Genomic DNA, 24,027 nt, shown 5'->3' on the forward strand with positions numbered 1-24,027 from the left:
GCTTTCCTAAAGCTGGGAATTCCATATGGAGGGTACAACCATGCAAAGGTCCTTGCTGCAAGAACTCATTTGGATAACGCCAAGTGGTGGAGGCATCATTTCTGTAGGCCTTCATCCAAACACAGGTACCTCCGAGGGCTCTTGATAGGGACCATTTTTTCCCATTTTTAAAAATTATTTTTAATATCACTTAATATAAATATGGTACAGGAAAATAGCTTCGCACAAGCATGTGATCTTGTTCTCTCATGCAAACACACACAACTCACTCCTAGTCCGATCCCTTCAAAAGCATACAGAAATTGTCAACCTGCCCATTGTTTCCACTAGGAATTTATAGACAGACCATTACCAAACGCTCATGAGAAATTGAGTTAGTATCAAAAATAGGTGCCCCTATCTCTCAAGTTGACCTCAACACTTCACTCTTGGCAAAATTCAACATCAACTATACTTTCTATTTTTCCATGGTCTGGGATTCCATGTTTCTGTCAATATGACTCAGAATGGCACTGGCATTTTTTGCCACAGCATCGTATCATTGGCTCATGTATAAACCATTAACCATTATAGTATTTCCCCAGCAATGCTGTTGTTCTTCCAGCTCCTCTGTTTTCACCATAAGCTTCTAAGTAGAAGAGAGGGTATGAAGGAAACAAAGAAGCAAACATATTATATTTGGTCTCTTGTTTCATAGGTATGCCTTAACATAATCTCAACACATCTTATCATGGCAAATCACATCACTAGTTGTAAGCCATTGATTAGAGTTCCATCCAAACGATCTTTAACACAAAGCACATGAATAATTATATGAAGGCTTTCATGGTGGCACTCCCAGCATGATTAAGAGTTGCAGCTCCCCTATGACCTGTCCATCCATCATAGGGCTGAAAGACTCCAACCTCCATGCAGTGTGTTTGAGTATATTGAGCCTTAGCAGTTTACGCCTTTGTTGAATGTACACTAATATGATGGAAAGAACCTTCTACGTTTCCTTGCTTTGTGCACTAGTTCCTGGATAGCTCAGCTGGTTAGAGCATAGTGCTGATAATACCAAAGTTGCAGGTTTGATCCCTGTATGGGTAAGTTGCATAGTCCTGCATTGCAGGGCGTTGGACTAAATGATCCTCAAGGTCATTTCCAACTCTACAATTCTATGATTCTAAGCCTACTTATTCAATGGACTGGTAGGTTTGGAAAACAGTTTTTCCTTCTTCCTTTTTACCTTGGACAGTGTGGCAAGTCTACAGGGACCCACAAACACCATGGCTGGTACCAGCATCCAGGAAGACCAGGCAGTTGTTCAACCCATGCAACATTTAAGGGCTCACGGGGCTGACACTCAGATCCAGCATGCAAACACAAATCTGCCCTATGTGCTGCTCTTCCATTCTTTGGGAGACCAGTGCAAAGGATGGGTTTAGACCACAGAAGTGAATGATGCACAAAAACCTACACTAGCAACATCCTTCTTTAGCTTTCACTCAGTAAGCATCTCTTGATGTTTAGGGACTTTCAGCTTGCAACCATGTTGCATGCTCAGTTTTCATATGAGCATGCTTAAGTCCCGAGAACCACATTACAGGTCTTTCCATTGATTCCTGCCTGAAGTGAGACTGGGGTGGTGGTGGAATAGGGACTTTTCTGTGGGGATATCCTGCATTTGGAACTTGCTCTCCAGAAAAATTCAGAGCACCATCTGTTGTTTTGTCCAGCATCAGGTGACTGATATAGCCTGTCCATCCATCCATTCATCTATCTTTCTTTTTAAATGCTCTTCTGTTATGAGGTTCTTTTGGTGTATGCTTACAGAGGTGGCATTGCTCAAATTTCTATAAACCACTTAGGAAGGTTGCACACTTTAAAAAGTTGTATGCAAATTAGTAAAGTCCCAAACAAGCTCATAATTTGTGGTCTGGGTTACATAAATCGACCCACAGGGATTGAATGGGGTGTGTGGGGAGGTCATCTATTTAACCTGACTACATGATTATCCCGCCTGGATGAATCAGGGAGAAAAATGAGACAAAAAGGCCCCTCCATTGGCTCAGCTGATCCCAACTGCTATTCAGTTTCGTCTGTTTTAACTAGGTACAGTGGTACCTCGGGTTACAGACGCTTCAGGTTACAGACGCTTCAGGTTACAGACTCTGCCAACCCAGAAATAGTACTTGGGTTAAGAGCATTGCTTCAGGATGAGAACAGAAATCGTGCTCTGGTGGCGCGGCGGCAGCGGGAGGCCCCATTAGCTAAAGTGGTGCTTCAGGTTAAGAACAATTTCAGGTTAAGAATGGACCTCCGGAACGAATTAAGTAGGTACTTAACCTGAGGTACCACTGTACTCCCTTGTGGTTCAGCTCTTCTGCATAGTTCCACCCCATTTGCAGACATTCCTTGGAGGTGCAGCTCCTCACCCCTCACTTTTTGGCATCTACTTAAGATATACCTTTTCACCCAAACTTGGGGGAGGCATTGTTGTGTTCAAGGCCAGAGACATGTGTGCTTGTAGGATTTGATTTCAGGCCGCAGGTAAAGTAAAATAGTGAAAAGTGGGGACAGGCTGGTTTCTTACAAACCATCGAGAAGAATAATGCCTGCACATTTTGCCTCATATCTCAGCTTCTACAAATGCTAGAAACTTACTCTTGTTTCAAATGAAAGCTGGGAATCTAGAGATTATGGTTTCTCATGTGGGGTGGGGGACAACAACAAAAACTGCCCCCCATATACACCCATGGCTGTAGGTAACTATGTGTGCTGCTGTATTGACCTAAGGAGTTGAATGCTGTGGATTTTAATAGACATGTAGGGTTTTCATAATTTCGTTGTCATTTATTTGTTTAGTTATTTATCTTATTGCATTTATATTACACCTTTTTCTCCAAGGAGTTCAAGGCGGGTTACATAGTCCGTCCGTCCCCATCTCATTTAATTCTCTAAATAACCCTGTTAGGCAGTTTAGTCTGAGAGGCAGTGATTTCGGCTTAAGTTCGCCCAGTGAGTTTCATGGCTGAGTGGGGATTTGAACCCTGGTTTCCCAGGTCCTAGTAGGACAGTCTAACCACTATACAGTCATACCTCGGGTTACAGACACTTCAGGTTGTATTTTTTTGGGTTACGGACTGCTGAAATCCAGAAGTACCGGAACGGATTACTTCTGGGTTTCAGCGCTTGCACATGCGCAGAAGCGCTAAATTGTGCTCTGCGCATGCGCAGAAGCACCGAATCATGACCCGCGCATGCACAGGCGTGCCGCTGCGGGTCGCGGATGCCGCGGGTTGTGAACATGCATCCTGCATGGATCACGTTCGCAACCCAAGTGTCCACTATACACTGCCAGAGCTACTTCTTTTGTCTGCTGCTATACTGATTTGAGGAGTTGTATGCTGCAGGTTTTGGTAACACATAGTCTTCTAATGATTGTGACATCTTATTCCAAATCTGATTGTTTTATCTAGTGCAAACCTTCCTGAGATATTAACTGATGAAGGACAGTTTAAGGGCTGCATTAAATAAGCAAAGACGGCCTGAATTTCTTTTCCTCCGTCCTCTGCACCTCCCAATACATACCTGTCCTTTGGCTGCTTGTTCTATTCCCCAAAAGTACAAAAATCAGATAAAAAAGCAGGACGAAGTGCAGGGCATAAAGATCAAAGCCGCAAACAGGCAGGGTGTGCATATGACCCGCCACATGCTTCCCTCAAAGCACCCTCCTCTCCCTCCCCAGCAATGCCACAAATAGCAGCAGGGCAGGCGGAATGCTGCAGCCAGTCTCCTGGTGCCTGTCTATGTTTCTGAATCATGATGATATTATAGTCCAGGCCGGATCATGCGCAGAGATTAAGCTAAACAATTTCAAATTGCAGAATGTAACAACATCGCTCTTTTACAAGAGCAGGGGAGGAATCCAGCTCCTGCAACTCGATAAGCCAAGGACTGGGATACATAACGAATAAGCAAAACACATAATTGTTTATTTGGGATATCTCATATTTGGGGTGGATGCAATATAATCCTTTGTAACCAGGTCTGTCTGTCTTTCTCTTACATTCTCTCTCTCTCTCTCTCTCTCTCTCTCTCTCTCTGCATATCAGCGAGAGATTTCATTACAGATAAGTAGCACAGTACCCTTTTGATTCCAGCCCTTTTATACTTCCCACCTGCTTATCGGCTGCATATTAATTAAACGTCTACCACATCTTATAACCACATTTAGCAACAGAATTTCTGGAAACCTCACATATAACCTGCTTAGTGCCCCAAAAGGAAGGTTTTATTCCCTCCCCCCTAATGAAATGAGTCCTGCTCCGCAGCCAGGTTCAAGGGTGCATCATAAGGATGTCACTGGTGACCCCACAACCTCTCCCCACTCCACAGCCAGCCAGTTTACAACCAAACATTGCCTGGACAGCAGCAGTTAGATGGATGGGAGTTTCTTGGGTACTTTGACTATTGCTCATGTTCCAAAAACATCATCTCCCCCACCCCACAATTCACTGGAAACGGCGTCTAAGCCAGCATTTAACGTAAAAGGAAGCCTCTCTCCCACCTTTTTTTGTAGACTTCTGAATGAATTCTTTCTGACTTGACGATACAGAGGCAAAATAAGCAGAGCAGTTTGCTCCTCCGTGTGGCAAGATTACTTAAGTAAATCTATATGCTTTGTATGTACGAACAGGATTGGAAACGGAGGTTACATAAACCCACCAAGTCCCCACAGTTGCCTCAAAGTTGGCTGGGCACCTGGGAATGCTGCCAAGACAATTTGGCAGACCTTCCTTGACAGTTCCAGGAAAATATGGAATATTCAGAGACTCTTTCAAGGGGGCCTCCCAGTGATTCCAGTCACAATAGCCCCTCAACACTAAGCTCTTGAAGTTTTTCCTTTAAATGTGCACAGGATTATAAATAAAACTTTTTATCCTTTTAAGGTTTTTTTGGGGGGATCTTAGGTCACATCTATTTTAAGACAGAATGGTGGATCCATTATCTTGTATGCAAAAGGGGCTTCTTTATTACTGCTCCTTTACATTAGCCAGGATCCATGGCTACCAGCCAAAGTGCATTTAAACTTATCATCATCATCATCATCATTATGATCATCATCAGCTCCTCTTCCTTCTAACAAACAGCAAACTCCCTTTTAAATCAGAGGAAATTATCAAAAGCAGTTTGTGGTAAGCAAGGCTTTTTTCCCCAGCTGGAATTCAGTTCCGGCACCTCTCAGGTGGGCGCCATTGCCACAATAAGAGAACAAGTGGGGCATTCATGATGATTTCCGGTATCCAATTTTTTCTAGAAAAATAGCACTGATGGTACGTATGAGCAGGTCTCTCCTTCACTGTTAAAACGCCCACAGATTGCATGAGAAGTTTTCTGTAACTATTTGTATCTGAGTTGATTCGTTTTCTTTTGTTCTATTCCCCGGTAACTTTTGCTCTCTGTGTGTATTCCTGTATGTTATATTATTAGAATAATAGGGTTTGAAGGGACCTCAAAAGTCATTGGCCTCCTGTTCAGTACAGGAAACCAACTATTGCAATGTAAGAACGCAATAAGAGTTTGCTAGATCAAGCAAATGGTCCATCCTTTTCTCACAGTGCCTGTGGGAAGCCTGCAAGCGGGACCTGATAGGTCCTTGCTTTGACCTAGCAAATCCTTGGTAGCCCCTGCTTTTAAAAGTGTAAGGAGGGAGAGTCTACCACCTACTGCTGCAGTCTGCTCCACTGTCATAAGAACATAAGGAGAGCCCTGCTGGATCAGATTAAAGGTCTTATCAGTCTAGCATCCTGTTCTCACCCTGGCTGACCAGACACCTATGAAAAGCCCACAAGCATAACATGAGCACCACAGCACTCCCCTCACCTATGATCCCAGGCATTCCAATCTGAAATTCAGTTCTCCACATTACTGCAGCCACTTGCAAATTTCACTTCATTAAAAAAAAAATCCTCATGAAAATTCGTCAATATTATAGTGCAATTCTCTCCTAATAAACAGATATTTACATGCATTTTGGACTAGCACACTCATTTTTTGCATGATAGTTATGCTATCTTCTTTTTAATGCCCACTATCCCCCTACTATCATTTTTTGCATGATAGTTATGCTATCTTCTTTTTAATGCCCACTATCCCCCTACATAGAGGGACACGGGTGGCGCTGTGGGTTAAACCACAGAGCCTAGGACTTGCCGATCAGATGGTCGGTGGTTCGAATCCCCGCAACGGGGTGAGCTCTTGTTGCTTGGTCCATGCTCCTGCCAACCTAGCAGTTCGAAAGCATGTCAAAGTGCAAGTAGATAAACCGCTCCGGTGGGAAGGTAAACAGTGTTTCTGTGCACTGCTCTGGTTCGCCAGAAGCGGCTTAGTGATGCTGGCCACATGACCCGGAAGCTGTACGCCGGCTCCACCGGCCAATAAAGCGAGATGAGCGCTGCAACTGCAGAGTCGGTCACGACTGGACCTAATGGTCAGGGGTCCTTTTACCTTTATCTTTTATCCCCTACATACACATTTTCTGGGGGAATGTTTGGCTGGAGGGTTGTACCACAAAATTCAGGTGAGTGCAGATTTTGAAGGATGGCCGTATGTCAGTTATCATATTAGCTTTGAAAGTACAAATTTGATATATTTGGCTACAAATATGAACTGAATTGCATTTCTCCTCCACTGTTTTCATTACACAGCCAACATAGCCAGCTGCCACTGAGAGACTTGCCCTGTATGAATTTGTTTAATCTTCATTTAAAGTCATTCACATTGGAGGTTGACTGGCTTCATGCCATCAGAAAGGTCTTTCTCATGTTCAACTGAAATCCCTTTCTTATAATTTGAACCTGTTGGATTGGGTTCTATTCTCTGGAACAACAGAATACAAAATTTCTCCCTCATGTAAACTCAATAGACAAGTCACTGCTTTCTAAGCCTCCTTCAGTCTGTAAGGTGAGGGTAATGATACTTGCATCATGGCATAAGACAACTTAAAGTACAATCTTATGCATGTCTATTCAGAATTAAGCCCCAATGAGTTCAATTGGACTTAGTGTATATAGGATTGCAGCCTGAGTATGAATTTGTGGCAGCGATTATTTGAACTTCTTAATTGGCTTGCAGGCAGCTAAGGCAGCTATTATACTACAACACTGGAGTGTGCTGGGATAGAATGACTTAAACTGCCCTTTTATAAATTATATAAACATGCTCCTGCCTGAGTTCAGTGCAAATTTCTCCTCATATGCACATATTTAATGCAATTTTACCTATTTTCACATGCAATTCCCCTCAACAGAATTCATTTTTTAAAAGTTATTTTTCACTAATATATGCATTTATGCATACTATCTCCCAGGATATGCACATTAATCAGTCAGGGAATGGCAACACAAAATTTGGAGAAGTGAAGATTTCAGAGGACATCTGTGTTCTGGTTTGCATATTATTTTGGGAAGTGCAAATTTAGGTACGTTGCCTTCAAGTCCAAACTGAGTCCACTTTCTCTCCTATCCTTAGGTCCAACTACCTCAGGGCACTGATGGGCAGTGGTTTTCCAGAGTTTCAGACAAAAGTCTTTCCAAGCCCTACCTGGAGATGTTGGAACTTGGAGTTCTACAGTATCTGGAGTAGCCCAAGCCAGCTAACAAGGAGGGGGTTGTGGAAGAAATATGATGGCTTTCCAATGGCTATACAGGAGTTTCATAGCTCAGCTGAGTTTTGTTCTGTGGACAGTGTCACTCAGTTTTTGAGGGCTCCTGGAGAAGATATCCTCCATGCACCACGTTCTCAGTGAGTCTACCTCCATAATGCAGCAGGTTCAGGAACCTTTTGTCAGGAGGCCCTTTTGTCAGGAGGCCCTTGCTGAGCTATGGACCATCCAAAAATGCCAAAAATCATAACATTCAACCAGCTCTCATGGAGGATCACACAAGTTACCTGTGGTGCTTTCAGATACACATCACCCCATTAAGAAATGGGGAAGTAACGAAACCCAGCCTTGAAGTGTTTCTGCAATGCGACAAGTATTGCAAATATTTTGTGTGCCACAGAGACATCTTAGAGGCAACAAGGCCTCTTCCACTTGGAGTGAATGAAGTAGCCAGCCTTAAATTTCCTATTGAGAAGAGAACAAAAAAATATATATCTGGTAAATAGGCAGTTTAAAAAGTGACAAAGGACCAAGTATTCTTGTTTTGGAATGAAATGTAGGTTGTAAGACATTAATTATTCTATAACAAGACAATTAAAAGACTTTGTATTCTGCAATTTTTGTATTGTAGCCAGGTACAGGGAATTAACTGTGCATTGCTCCCTAATGACAATCCAGCATCCCGGCTTTTCCCTAGCTTTCTTCATAAGAACATAAGGAGAGCCTGCTGGATCAGGTTGGTGGCTCATCTAGTTCAGCATCTTGTTCTCACAGTGGCCAACCAAATACCCCAGTGGGAAGTCAGCAAGCATGAACTGAGCGCAACAGCACTCTTCCCACTTGTAGGTTGCAGCAACTGGTATTCAGAGCTTTACTGCCTTCAACAGTGGAGGTAGAACATAGCCACTTAATAAATGGGACTAATCTAAATCCCATTGGTTTCCATGAGAACAATGTTCAACTATGTTTGGAGTCAAGACACAGAGATGCTTAATGGACCAGGCTGGGCACCCATGAACTTTCAGCCTAAATGATTATGATGGTTACAATGTAAGGAAGGAAACAGCCCAGGGTAACAGGGAGAATAATGCAAACACATACATCTGTTTGGAGCTGGAGCAGATTCCTGGCACTGAGGCTGATGTTGTGGACCAGGACCCCACTACATGTGAGTCTTGCAGGTTCTAGGTCACTGAACTGGATCTCAGAACACCAGAGTCTGTATAAGTAGAGCTGGGACCCTCATGGACGCTTTCCCTTGTGCCTGAGGAATCAAGAGCTTCACCCATCCTTCAGGGCAGGGAGCACACCAAGTGAGAGGCCATGGATCAAAGAAGTGCCTGCTCTTCATGCTACCCTTTAAGGTAAATAGTTCTCCAACAAAGCAGGTGGAGCCTAGGAGAGGTGAACAGGGAGGCAGAGGCTCAAAAGGCTTCAATTCACCTCGAGCTCTTGTTGGAGCAAGCTGCTTACTTGGAGCTCTCCTTGGTGCTGGGACAACCAATATGTCTTGCCCCACTGTGCCCTATGGACTCTTCATTGGGACCAAACAGGAAAACTATGCAGACTGAGAGGTTTAGAAAGTGGTTTTTGAAGAGGAACTTGATGCTGTGGTCCTACACAGGTGTCCCAGGAGGGATTTCCTGACTTGGGAGGCAGTGATAGAGAATGTGTGGGACCATTTAAGGGAGGTAAGATACTTGCAGGGAGTCCAGGGGTGGGTGGGTATAGAGTTGCTGGAAGATAGTGGGAAATACGGTTAAAGTGGAATGAAGTAGATGGTATTTGATATCCCCTTCAGCTCTGATTTCAAGGCACAGATAATTTACTAAGCATTTCTAGTCATCCAAGCACCAGTTATATCAAAAGTGGAAAATCTCAGGGCAAAGGTTTTGGGAGACATCCCCTACCTCTCCCATTTCCCACCAATATGGAATCAGGATCTCAATCCACCCAAGCAGTAGAAGATCTGTCAAGGACTTGGAAAACTTTGGCCTTAAGAAACCTAGTTCTTTCCACTGGGGGAAAGTGAAATCTGAAAAGGGAAGCTGTGGTGCTTGAAAACCCACACAGACCATTTATTGAAAAATGTGTGTGCCCTCCAATGCCACAGCTGTTATTCCTGTCAGAGTCATGAAAGAGACGGGACAATTTAATCCAAACAAAATCTTTAAATATTTGTGTGTGTATACACACAACTTATAAAGAAACAGCTTTGGGGCAATTCCTCTAGAGTCAATGAAATTATATAAAATGTCTTAAAGCCACTGAATGGAATTTCTTTTGTTGACGTGGATAGATTTTGGTTAAAGCCATAAAAAAGAACCAAAAAGAGCATGTTTGTGGAATCAAAGCCTTCTTTTTCTCCCACCATTCTTTTGTGTTTATCATTTCTGAAATGAATGCAACTCCCCAAATTGTCTCAAGGGCCCCCAAAAGATTCACAAAGTCTATAAAAAAACTCCAGTTGATTAGAGTGGACTGTATGGTTGGTTATTTCATGGATGAAGACTACAGAGAAAGTCTTGGACAGAGGCTGAAACCAGAAAGGGGAGAGACCCCATCTTAACATTTCAATGCAAACTGGAAACTGAGCCCCTAAGTTAAATGGAGGAAAGAATGGTCTGGCAGCATTGCAGGGTGGAGAAAAAAAGCCCGCTATTGTCCTGTTCAAAACAAGCCACTCAGCCAAGGTCAAGGTGCTTATAGAGATAAGGGAAGAAAGGGAAAGGGAAGTAAGTTGAATGAGGAATAGGAAAGGAGAAATAGACAGAAGCAAAGAAAGGATTTGAAAGTGTTCTATGTTTTGAGGGAGCCAATACTCCAGTTCTACTTGGGATGTGGGTGTGGGTAGCCATGTGTCCTATTTTACAGAGGATGATCCTCTATTTGAAGAGCTGCCAAGTCCAGTCCTCTGTTTGAGTGGTCTTGTACCAGCTGGGTTTAAAGATATTGGATTATAAGAAGAGAGAGCAGCAGGGACATTATTGACTCCTATCCACAGTTTGTAGGGATGAACTGAGTAGTTGACTTCCATCCCATTTCACTGGTACCTAATCATAGGTCTGTTAGGTCTTTTTGAAAGAACACGCAAAAGTCTGTGTACACATTTTGTACACAGTCATTATGTAAAATACACATTCCCCCTCCCAATGCATTATTTTGCTATGTGTGCATTTGTAGGCATTTTAAAAGGTAAGAGATGTATTTTTGCGTATATACATGTTTCCTCATTGCAAAACCCAGGATGATGAGTGCAATTCGATAGGGAGTTGCATCCTGCAAGCAGCTTCAGGAATGTTGGGCCAGGTGGTCTGCTGTGTGAGATGTGGATCAAATGAATTTTTCCTCCATCCCTATTAGAAGCACCCAGACTGAACACGGCTCACCTGGTCACAGTCTTCCCCACTATGGCAAGATGTATTACGTTTCTATGTAAGTTATAGTAATATTTCTAAATCTACCTCAATACACATAAATTAGGACATGCAAATATTATGCAAACCTGTGTCCTCTTCTGACCTTTCTTGGGGTGATGCAGTGGTGGGCCACCCTTATCAGCAATCCTGCCCCCTCCCTCTAATCCTTCATTATTCCATGAATTTGCTCTGAATTCTGCTTTCTTTGAATTCTGGCTGCCCTCTATAGATGTAAAAAAAAAAACACAATTGTCTCTTTCTTCAGGTTGTGTTTTCTACAGATCAGCTACACTTGTTGTGAGACATTGGTGTTATATGCACTATAGGGTTGGGAAGAAAAGAGGGGTGGGTGGGAGAGAGGGGGTGAGTGGTAAAGCTTATGTTCTTTTACTCAGCGTATGTGTGGGGTTTTTGTGTCAGCATCCCTTGAGTAGGTTCCCTTTCTAGTCACTTGTTATGTATCCTTGGTGGTGAGAGAGATTGGTGTGGTTTAGGGTGTGGTTGATTGTCTTTGGTTGGCTGCAGTGGGATTTGTTTGTTTGTTTTGGGGGGCATATTGTTTGGTTAAGTTAGCCATATTGAATTGTATGCTGTCAGTGGGTTCAGTTTGTTGTCTTGTTGGGCTGTGTATGTGATAAAGGGGAGCCATAAAAAGCAATCTTGGTTTGATTGTACATGCACTTGCATCCAGATTCGTTTGCTCAAACCAAGATTGCCTTTTATGATGGAGAAATTTCTAAAACAAAAATGGGATATCAGCTCCGCCCAAGGCATGACAGATAACAGCAACAATTGGGGAAAAGAAAGACATAATATTTTACAAGGACAGGAAGAAACACCATGGACAGAATAATTGCCATACACAGGAAGAACAAGGATATAGTTTGAGCTCCTCACTTGAAGTTTTTATAAATCATTTAATATGTCAACATGGATAGAAGTTATTATTATTGCAGTTGTTGTTTAAGGGATTATTATTATGACTGGAAAGTAATTGAAACTAAGGTTTTTGGAATTTAGGGATAAAGAAATTCATCAAATCTAGTTCACGGGAGGGGCATTTTAACTAAATTATATAATTCAGTATTTGAATTATTGGTATTAACAATTGTATTATAAATTGGTATTGTTATAATGAGGCTATTATTGGACTGTAATTGAAAACTAATAAAACTTTTTATACAAGATTGCTTTTTATGGTGGGTGGGTGTTTTGAAATTGATGCACACATGTGCTTTTTTATACAAAGGGGGAAGGACAGCTCCAAAGGGTAGTGAGACAAACAAAGTGCTAACCCCAAATGTTTCCTGCTAATGCAATCACTCTTAGACTTCAGAATGCTGTTCTGAACTTTTGGACCAGTTTATTTTCTTTTTTAATCAATCCTGGAGAGAAGGTTGAAGATCGGAAATTAAGATAGGGCTGAAATTTGTTTTGGTTGCTCACATTTTAATGCAGTTTGACTTCCTGAAACAATACATGAACTAAAGCACATCTGACCTTTGAAATTCATAGAATTTTGCAATAGAGTTCTCAAACCAATTAAAGTTTACAAAAATGCATAGTTCAGAGGAAGCTGTGCTAACATGTTATGTATTAAGGAAAATAACACACAAAAAATGCAGTAAATTGGGGAAACTGCGTGAAAAAAATTCATGTATTAGATAAACCTGCATATACAAATGTGTATAATGGATGGCATTTGCACTAAAATGCTGACATATTTTCTTGAGGACTTGCAGAATGTAGTGAACAACGGGGAAACTGAGGATCTCCACCCCTGCTCTAGAACCTCGGGTCTATGGAAACCATCCCTTGCAGAAATATAGAGAGACAGATACACTGGTCCATAATGGGTTTGTTGTTGGCATCTGTCTGTCTAGAGAGAATGGTTAACATTTTGGTATTTCCTTCATCATACTCCAAGGGAAAAGCTTAAACTTTTCCAAGTGAAACTCTCTATTTTAACAAGACCATTTGACCCTTTAAAAAAAATGCACAGTTGTCCATCACCCAAAGGCTATATGACAATGATTTGGAGCCTCATCATATCGCCCAGTCATTTTTAGCAGCTTTTGTTCTGCCAGTTGGTGGGACCCAAATAGCACCAGTCAAGAATCTCTTTAGCCAGCCAATTTTGCTGATGGGAACCAGGTTCAGGTTCCATGACAGTTTTTAAAAAGAAATGGTCCATTGTCTCCCAATGACTATGATACTCATTGTTAGACCTGACACCTAGGCACTGCTGTTAATTATAAACTGCTCCATTGTGACTCTCAGCTCAAAAGACATAATGAAACCCTATGAGCCTTAGGTGTTCTCTAACTGGAGCAAAAACAAGTTCTGAAGCGTTCATCAAGATGTGATGAACAAAGGCTCAGATACTGCACAGTGGTCTTGTTTCCTCTCTGGGAAAAGACTGGCTATGGAGGCACACCGATACCACCTTGCCATCAACTCGTCCACTCTTTGCTAGAAGGTCAAAGATATAAACATGCATTTTAAACAACTTCTTTAAAAATTAATCAAACCTTTTCTGTCATTTGAAAATTTATTTCCCATCCTTTCTTTATGGGGCACCTGTTATGACAAAACCTTTGCAAATCCCAGATTTCGACCAGTCGTCCTCCAAACTTGGGCTCTCCAGATATTTCGTGTTATTAACTCCCATCATTCCTGGCCATTGGCTATGCTGGCTGGCGGGGTGTGTGTGTGTGTGTGTGTGTGTGTGAAATAGCCTCACACAGGGTGGCATATTACCAAGGTCTGCCCATGATCCAACAGTGTCCAGAGAGCACCAGGCTAGTAGTCTAAATGACTTAGTAGTAGTGTTCAAGTAGTTCCCCATACAGTGAGGCTGTTCAGATATAACAAGTTCAGTCCAGAAACAATGGTGTATCAGCCTAAGAATAAGACAGATACATGGTTAATCAGACCAAGAATGAGCCTTGAGCCTGCATGCTACCTTTTGCTTCTTTCCTTGCATACTCAGCTTTGCTGCTAATATCCTGACCTGGATTTCAAACTGGGAAACTGGCTAGAAATACTGCTTACAGACTAGGATTCAAAAATAGGCTCAGATGCATACCTCCATCGGTTTATCCCCACAACAAACCTGTGAGGCAGGTTTAGGCTGAGAGATATCCATGGTCCACTGGCTAACCCAGTGAGTTTCATGAGATTTCAAAGCTGGATCTCCCTGCCACTAGTCAATGGATGGGGAAGCCTGTGTCCATCATTATTCCTGACTCTGGGTCATGCTGGTTGGTGTTGATGGGAGCTGGAGTCCAACAACATCTGGAAGGCCACCAGTTCCCTGTCATCTACTTGAATATTCCAATCACTACTACACACCGTCTTTCATGGGATGACCTTTGAGTTGCTCTACCAAGCCAACAATGCCTATAGCTTGTGACGCAGCCACCTTGTTGAAGCTAAGCTGATTTGGGTCTCTTCAGTGCCTGGAATGGAAATAGTCTGGGAACCCCATGAATGCTACCTTGCTCCATGATGGGGGAAATACAGCATGAAAATGCAGTAAATAAAGCTTTTGGTTTATTTCTCCAACTGTGGGCCTATGAGCTCCATTCCAGTGGTTGCAAAAAGGTTGCGGAACTAATGAGAACATCTGCAATTGGCTTGGCACTGGAGTTATTGTTTTTGAGGCCATTTTGAACAGAACTACATTGACATAACAAGCTAAAGAGGGCCTGGCTAAGGCTTTGTGATTTTCATAATATGGAGCTGGTGCAATCTACTAATTCCCCCCCCCCCCCAATTACCAATGAAACGGGACCTTCTTCATAGCCTGGCCTGTGATTTTGGTGGTGATTTTGACAATGTTGATGATTATGTGGTCCAGCAAGACTCCTAACAATTTCCAATCAGTCTGTGGAAAAGTGTGAGAACTGCTGCCAAATTACGTGTTCCCTTTTTTTCTCACAGTCAACCATAGCCTTTTCTGCATGTCTTTTGTTGTTTAGCTTTCAACTTATGATGCCAAAACAAAAGTTCTCTTGCCATATCTTGTAGAGGGTGGTGGGCACCAGGAATGGGCAACCTGTGGTCTTCTAAATATTGCTGGACTCCAGCTCCCATGAGTCTCAGCCAGCATGGCCAATGGCCAAGTGTTATGGGAACTGTAGTTTAACAACAACTGGAGGAAGACAGGTTCATCCTCCCTTCTACAGAACTATAACAGAAACATACATTTCTCTTAACCCACCATGAGCAAGTTTAAGTGGCACCCTTTGTTTCTGAAGTAGCTTTTTAAAAACACATGTATGAGAAAATTGCCTAGAATTTCAGTGGAAACACTCCAAATGCTTTTTATACCTTTGACAGAAGTAAATCCATTATTCAGCTTATGGGCCTCACTGCATACTAGGAAACCAATTCTAGAAGTTGGAATCCTTGACATTCAAGGAGAGAAACAAAAGCACAAATCAATGCTGGAGGAGTGGGACCAAAGTTAGCATTTCCTGCGGGATGTGTGCCTGGGGAAAATTTGCAACAGACTCAGAGGAACATTTATTTGTAATCTGCAAAGACGCAAACATTACTGGGTTTAATAGGCAGATTATTAGGGAGACTTACAATGCAATCCTATGCATGTCTAAATCAGGAGTAAGCCCCATGGAACTAAATGGGGCTTACTGACTAGTAAGTGGATATGGAGAAATCACTTTTTCAAATGTGTTTACTAGAGCAGGACTTGGTTTAGATACAATGTATGCGTATGTGGGGGTAATGTAAAAGGTTAAATTTGAAAAAGAAGTATCCATTGGTGACTGATTACTTCCTTTAATAAGGCTAACCTGGGGAAAAATGAGTTCTTTTAAATGCACACGGGTCCAGCTATCAAAATGCTCATTATCCAAAATCTCAGTTTTCTGAACACAAATAATTATATTATTATTTATTGAATTTATCTGGTCGCCCTATATGTGGAGGTCTTAGGGCGGTTCACAGAATAACATCAAAATATAAAACCACAAACTACATAATCAAAATAAAAACAACAACCCAATAACCCCCCCCCCAAAAAAAAACCCATCACTACACAAAGCTTATACCCAAACCTCACTACACAAATGACTGATTCAGACATCCAAACAGCTGGAGTTTGCCCACTTCCTTAATTGTTTGTGTTTCACTGATTGACAGCAGCCTTTTGGGGCAGAAACCATGGAAGGAGAAAAATCTATTAGACAAACCATGGAGCAGGAAAGATGGGATAAAACAGTCCCCGCCCCACTTTGTTTGGCTTTTGCTAATTAGCTGCAGCAGTTTCAGGTAGGAAGCATGGAGGGAGAAAGCATGGATTAGAAATGTTTCCATAGGAAATGATGGAAACCACCAGCTCATTATGTGAACGCTTGCTTAACAAATGATTTCCTGGGAATGCATTGCATTCAGAAAGCGAAACTTGCATGTTCTAAGATAAAATTGCACTTCTGATTGGCTTATTAAGTAGAAATTCTTGGTCACTCATTGGACAGGGGAAGAAGTGGTCTGATGAGAGGGAGAATTTTGTTCTACTCAATTCTGGTTGGTTGGAGGATAGGCTAGCTAGAACATTAAATGGGCCTTTTTACTACTGGAGGAGAGAGGCGAAGACAAGGATGAAGAAGAGGAAGACACAGAGAGAGTTTGGCTAAAGATCTGAGGGAGAAGGCTAAAGGGTGGAGCCCAGTTGCAGAGTGTAGGCCAACACCCCAAGGTGGGCAGGGCACAGAGGGAGCCCACTGCAGCGCACCTCGCAAAGTGGCATGGGGGCATACTCATGAGCAAGGAGAAGGGTGGGGAAGCTGTTGCTGATTCTCTTCCTTCCCTTGGGTCAGACCCGCCCCAGGAATGGAGCTGTGGCCAGGCATGAGTGCCGCAGCTTAGGAGAGTGGGCGGCAGCGTTACTGAGCACTTTCCTTTCTCTGCAAAGATATGAAGAAAAAAAATGGGGGGGGAAACCACTCATATCCTGAAGATTAAATCAATTTTGGGGGGTGTTTTCACCTCACACCCCCAAATCCAAGAAAAATTCTGGGCCTAATTCTTAAACCCAACCCAACCCCGGACGCGGGTGGCACTGTGGGTAAAAGCCTCAGTGCCTAGGGCTTGCTGATCGAAAGGTCGGCGGTTCGAATCCCCGCGGCGGGGTGCGCTCCCGTTGCTCGGTCCCAGCGTCTGCCAACCTAGCACTTCGAAAGCACCCTCGGGTGCAAGTAGATAAATAGGGACCGCTTTCTAGCGGGAAGGTAAACGGCGTTTCCGTGTGCAGCTCTGGCTCGCCAGAGCAGCAATGTCACGCTGGCCACATGACCCGGAAGTGTCTTCGGACAGCGCTGGCCCCTGGCCTCTTGAGTGAGATGGGCGCACAACCCCAGAGTCTGGCAAGACTGGCCCTTACGGGCAGGGGTACCTTTACCTTTACTTTTAATTCTTAAACCCAGGACTCCCTTAATTGCTTGCTGCAGCAGGGAGTGATAATGTACCAACATTACCTATGATAGCCCATGCCAGCAAATCTACTTCTTTGGTCAATAACAATGTGGTGAATGCCCAAACTGGAGTAGGCCCCGAATTCATGGATTCCACACTCTACCAGCTTCATCTGGTACACAGGCTGAGACCCTACCTGCCTGCGGACTGTCTCGCCAGAGTGGTGCATGCTCTAGTTATCTCCCGCTTGGACTACGGCCACGTGCTCTATGTGGGTCTACCTTTGAAGGTGACCCGGAAGCTACAACTAATCCAGAATGCAGCAGCCAGACTGGAGACTGGGAGCATCTGCAGAGACCACATAACACCAGTCTTGAAAGACCTACATTGGCTCCCAGTACGTTTCTGAGTTCAAACTGTTGGTGCTGACCTTTAGAGCCCTAAATGGCCTCAGCCCAGTATACCTGAAGGAGCGTCTCCACCCCCATCATTCTGCCCGGACACTGAGGTCCAGCACCAAAGGCCTTCTGGCAGTTCCATCACTGCAAGAAGTGAAGTTACAGGGAACCAGGCAGAGGGCTTTCTTGGTAGTGGCACCCGCCATGTGGAATGCCCTCCCATCATATGTCAAAGAGATATACAACTATCTGATGTTTAGAAGACATCTGAAGGCAGCCTTCTTTAGGGAAGTTTTAAATGACTGATGTTTTCATGTATTTTTAATCTTTTGATAGATCCTGAAGCTGAAGCTCCAATACTTTGTCCACCTCATGAGAAGAGAAGACTCCATGGAAAAGACCCTGATGTTGGGAAAGATTGAGGGCACAAGTAGAAGGGGACGACAGAGGATGAGATGGTTGGACAGTGTTCTTGAAGCTACCAACATGAGTTTGACCAAACTGTGGGAGGCAGTGGAAGACAGGAGTGCCTGGTATGCTCTGGTCCATGAGGTCATGAGGAGTCGGACACGACTAAATGACTAAACAACAACTACAACAAAAACCCCCAAACCTTTCGATGGAAGTTGCCCACAGTGGCTGGGGAAACCCAGCCAAATGGGCGGGGAATAAATTATTATTATTATTATTATTATTATTATTATTATTATTATTATTATTACATTACTCTCCTTAGATTGATCCCAAAATAAACAAGCACAATCAACCAGGAATATTGTTCATAGATGTACTTCAGTTACCCACTCGTCAATCAATGCAAGGATGGAGGGCAAGATTCCAGTTTCCCTGATAGCATACTCTGGAGTCCCTCCCCTTCTGGTATCCCATAACACACTTCATGCAACTTACCAGTGTCAGTGGGTGATGCTGGGAAGCCTCCTGCCCCTGAGGTCTTGGATGCAAAACACTTTTTGGCTTAGCACACCTTGTCTTTTTAAAAATATCCCCTGAAGAAGAAGAAAATGTCAGGCACAACTCATCCAATGCATTTAATTTAATATTGCATTTCAGCTACTATGGAATGAACTGGAGTTCTCTTGTTCAGATTTTCACAGCTGCAAACGGGATTTATTGAAATACCATGAACCTCTGCACATCATCCTTGGTGCATCATCCAGGGCATGCAGTTGCTGCATCACAGCCACATACCTCGTTTCTCTGATCCTATCTACCTTCCACCCTTTACAGCAGACCAGAAACCCTGCTTTTTAGAGCGATACATTTCTGAACTTTCTGATTTTTCTTTTCTTCTGCCACTCATTCCAGAGCAATGCTCATTTGGGCTTTGCAAAGTAAACTAAGAATCTAGGACTGATGGAGTTTCCCTTCGTTTTCATTAAAACATCCAGCAAATTAACAAGGAAAAGTCGAAGGTATCTTTAAATGCACTGTAGTAATAGGCAAGTAAAAGGAAAACGGAGAAATCTCAAAACAGGCATTATTTAGAGTCAGCTCTGTCCAAGGTGTGAGACAAAGTGAGAAATCTGTCCATATCTTGACATATTACCTTTCCACCTGTTCCTTTCTCCTTTTGCTCCATCGCTCAAGGGCTGAAAGGTACAAAATAGCTGTTCCTGTGCCCACTGCAAAAGGTCCATGTTTGCTTGCAATACTGCCACATTCTCCAGGAAGTCTAATTAATGTGATGGAAGCCATATGATGGAAAACTAATTAGTGACAAGACATATGGAAAACATATGACAGAAGGATATATGGAGGACATATGACAGAAGGGCACTCAAGGACATATTAGGAATGCCATAATTAATCAACAGTCCAATATTCTTGTTATGAATGCTCTTTTCCAGAATTGCCAAACGGCTACCTTTCATGTTAATTTCAGTCCTGGAATGCTCATGGGTTCCAGTTAGTAAGCTGGAGGTTCTCTCTGAAGCAGGCAACATTCTATACAATGGATGGGGAACTCCAAGCACTGCTGTTCAGTCAAAGCTCTCGCCATCCCTGGCCATTGGCCATGCTGGTTGGGGCAGATGGGAGCTGAAGGACAACAGCACCCAGAGGGGACCAGGTTCACCATCCTGTTCTGTGTTTCCTATGATTTGATCAAGTTTACAAAGTTAAGGAACATTTCCCAGAGATGAACAAAGGGGGGGGGGGTTGTTTTCCACTAACCTGTATTTAATACAGCAATATATCTGCAAAAAAAGAAATAATTTTTTTTTTACTGTTCCAAGGATAGAAAAGGACAACACAGAGATAACAGAACTTTCAGGTGGGTGTAGTTTAGTGGATCCTGGGTAATTTCCCTTCTGCCTTCAATCATGATTAAAAGTTTGCCATTATAGAAAGGAGGAGGAAACTGGTCCTCCAGATGTTGTTGGACTCCGAGTCTACTCATTCATGGTTATTGGCCATGCTTGCTGGGGCTAATGGGAGTCCAATAAGAATATCTGGAGGGGCACAGATTCTCCAGCCCGTGATCAGAGGATGCATCCAGAGGGAAACCAATATGCTACCTGCTAGAGGCTACAGTGCAAAACCTGGAGTGCAGGAAGTGTCTCATAGGTGGTGAGCAAAATGTTCCTTTTCCTTCCTGGATGCTTCCATATCATGGAGGAAGACACCCCTGAAGAATGCACAACTCATGGTCACCTGATGCAGTTCTATGTCAGTCCCATTGACAGGAGAGTGGGCTGAGCCAATGAAATTGAGGCACTGGGTACAATTGAACTGCGTAAATGAGAAGTACTGGAATTCTCCCTTGAACTCAAGAATTCAGATGACATGGCTGAAACCAGTACATGCACCACTGAACCCTGCAGGGTACACCCACTCTTGTGTAGACTTAGTCCGGTCTTTTTCCAACCTGCTTCCCTCTGGATGGTTTGGACCACAGTGACCATAATTCCTAACCTTTGGCTGTGCTGGAGGGGGCTGATGGGAGCTGTAGTTCAAAAGAGATGGCTGAGGAATGGTCTGGGACTGTCAGTTTCGTACAGCCGTGGCATAGAGCTAAGCAGGTCAGATAATCACATATTAGGGCTAAGCATGCAGTACAGCCCCCAAGATTTTTCAGATTTATGATTCTGGTGAATTCAGATTCACCATGGCTGATTCACATAAAAAATGCCCTGCATGTAGAAAGCTAACAAAGCTGAGAGAAGTTTACTTGCCCTTGGGTACCTTGTTTTCTACTGGAAATGGGAGTTGGGATACACACACACACACACACACACACACACACACACACACACTGTGATGCATTCAATATGAAAAGGGTAAACACATTATCCCCTCTCAGTGCCTCATAACTGCATAAGATATTCACCAAATTGTCCTTAGAGTCCTATGGTTGTGAGAAATTAAAGGGGTGGGCAGGGAAGCAAGCAAAATATATGCTCACAAAACAGAACCTGATGCAGTAATGCAAGACACCAAAGCTCCTAAGCAAATTCCAGGCTGCAGCCACAACTGAAGAAGTCAATTATGTGACCAAGGTGCTTTCTTGAATGTGCAGCTTTTAAGCTGGCCAGAGTCTAAGAAATTGGGTCCATTTCCTGGTGGGAGTGATTTGCAGTTGGGCTGCCTAGCCACCCACCTTAGTGTGGGGGCAGGCCGACATCCTGCGTTACGCTGGGAGAGACCCTGGCCACGTCAGGTTGTTAGGGGGCCAATCAGGCCGCTTGTGGGTGTAGACCCATTAAAAAACTAAGTTAGATCCATTAACTTAAATGGGCATACACTGAGTAGAGCTTAGTTGGCTATGACTGCCTGTCTCCAAACATCAGCCCAAAACTGTCCATGTCTATTGTTCGCCTATGCGCAGGATAACATCACCTTCAGTCAGGTGGGGAGGAAAGTTCTGTCCTTTTCCTCTGGAAGCATCATTCACTTGTAGTTTCTATGGCAACACACCAGTTCTTGGCCAACTCTTTAGTCATGCAGAAAGATGCTTTACAGACAGGGCTAGGGGCATTAACTTCAAAATGTTTGACCACTTTGCCCACCCCTTCTACTACAGAATCCCATCCTAAAGAATCCCATCCATAGCTGTGGAGGGGACCCAAAGGTGATGTCCAGACATCACCACCCCATTCCATAAACAGCCTGCAACTTTGTAGCCCAACCACAAAGCTGATTTGTCTTTGTGGTGTGGTGCATGCCAGGGAAGAGAGACTTCATTGACTTAAAAAAAGATTCACAAAACACACCTTACCTGTTGTTTCTCAATTTGACCGTGGACAGCAAAACATTCTTGAAGGTTTATAGCCTTTTCACCATGCTCGCTGTTTTGTGCAAGACCCAGGGAAAGCTAGGAGGTTGTACAGTTATCTCCCTTGGTGTAATTCTAAACCATACAACCTACTACCTCAACCCGGATACATGCAAGAAGTCAAATATGTTGGGAGGGTCAAAATCCCTGCCCCAATAATGTCCCAGCACATGCTTGCCAGGGTAGGCCAATAACGTGAGTGACCAGCACAGCAGCAGAAGTTGGGAACGTGCTGGATAAATGAAATAAACAAGTTCACAGTGGGAGCACCACCACCTACCAGATCAACAGAGAGCAAGCAGGAAATATGGCACCAGAAGAGACAACGAAGACGAAAAAGACCAGTAAAAGAAGTTGGCAATCCCACATAGGAAGAGGTGACCACACACACAGGCACAAGCTAGGATCAAACTGATTGTGCATTAGTTTGGCAAAAAAAAGGGGGGTGAATTAGAAGTTGCAGCATCAGAAGCAACAACAAAAGTCCTGTGTGGGATGCTGTGGCACAAAAAGGTCAACATCATTCTTAGCCTAGGATGGAGTGGGTGGGGAGCATATACCTTATTTAAAAGAACTACAGCACATCTGGCCAGCACATTTCAAGGAGGGTATTGATAGACTGCAAATGTTTTGGTGAAGAAAAGCAAGCATGTTGTAGCATCGTGTGGCCCAGCCACATCACAGTATCACCATCCAATCAGAATTAGCTAATGGCCTTTAGCTCAGACACCACCCAGGGATGTGATGATGATGATGCAGGTAGATCTGATCCTCCCACAGAATGGATCTCGCAGCTCATCTGGAACTCCCGGATAGAAGATAGGGCTTTCAGTGCTGATCAACTGATGGCCATGGGGAAGTCTGCAGCAGCTAGTCTTCAAACTGCTTGCAAACAGATTTCAAAGGGGATGGCTCTCAGCACCCATCAGATGAATACAAACTGCCTACCAGTGGACTTCAAAGGGGATGACTGTTGGCACCCATCAGATGATCAGTGCTGACAGACAGTCTTCAAGCAGACTCAGCAAGCCCCTTTCAAGTTGTCACCTGGCATCAGATGATCGGCAGGTGGGCAGTCACACCAACTTGTCAAAATTGGTCCGCAGCAGGTGGGACAAAGGAAGGATCCAGCTAACCAGTCAAATCCAGTTCTTTGTTATTTACCATTTAGCTTCATTTCCCCCCATGGCCAAAGTATAGCCTTTCCAAACATGAGCACCCATGTTTGTGCCCTGTACCCCAACCACATCCTCAACTCATTAGGGTGCTGATTCCATTTGAACCTCCTGGGCTGGGTTGATCCTGACTTTCTCCCACCATATGGGGTCTACTCACCGATAAGCAGTCCCCAGGTGGATGGGAGCACATTTAAAGGACACCTGAATGCTTTCAGAGAGTTAATTTGAGAGGGGGGGGGACAACAAGCCCTGCTTCCTCTAATGTCCTTTTTCCTATTGGCAGTATTTCCTTGTTGATTTTAGTCAATTATGTCTTTACCGAATTAGTGCAATTATAGATAATTATGCAATTAGGGTGAATATGTGCAGTCATGTAATAACAATGTGACATTACAATATGTAGTAATGTCATGAAGCATTAGTGAGTAAATATACCACAATGGTGAAAGTATGGCATATAAAAGTAGAAACCAAAAGCTGCAATTAAGTTTATCTGTTTGGCATGCTTTACTTTTGTTTTCTCTCTTTCTTTCAACATACAAATCCAAATTCCCATAAATTATTGTTTCAAAAAGATATGGGACCAAAGAATCTAACATGCAACCCTATACCCACATTACATTGGGGGTGGGGGGCTCAGACGACAATTGGA

General features: G+C 43.4%; 1 long non-coding RNA gene across 2 annotated transcripts; it reads right to left on the minus strand.

Annotated features, from left to right (window-relative positions):
- Positions 1-257: 257 nt before the first annotated feature.
- Positions 258-22,222, minus strand: LOC310832412. Of its 2 annotated transcripts, XR_014558276.1 has the most exons (5): positions 22,141-22,222; positions 19,471-19,596; positions 18,813-18,910; positions 7,936-8,113; positions 258-628 (listed from the first exon to the last, which is right to left on the minus strand). It is a non-coding gene; the product is annotated as an uncharacterized lncRNA (long non-coding RNA). The 2 variants fall into 2 exon arrangements; XR_014558277.1 differs by lacking the exons at positions 258-628; positions 7,936-8,113 and adding an exon at positions 12,720-13,970.
- Between the last annotated feature and the right edge of the window lie 1,805 nt (positions 22,223-24,027).

Source organism: Podarcis gaigeae, assembly GCF_964106915.1.
Source record: "Podarcis gaigeae genome assembly, chromosome: 15".
Classification (NCBI taxonomy): domain Eukaryota; kingdom Metazoa; phylum Chordata; class Lepidosauria; order Squamata; family Lacertidae; genus Podarcis; species Podarcis gaigeae.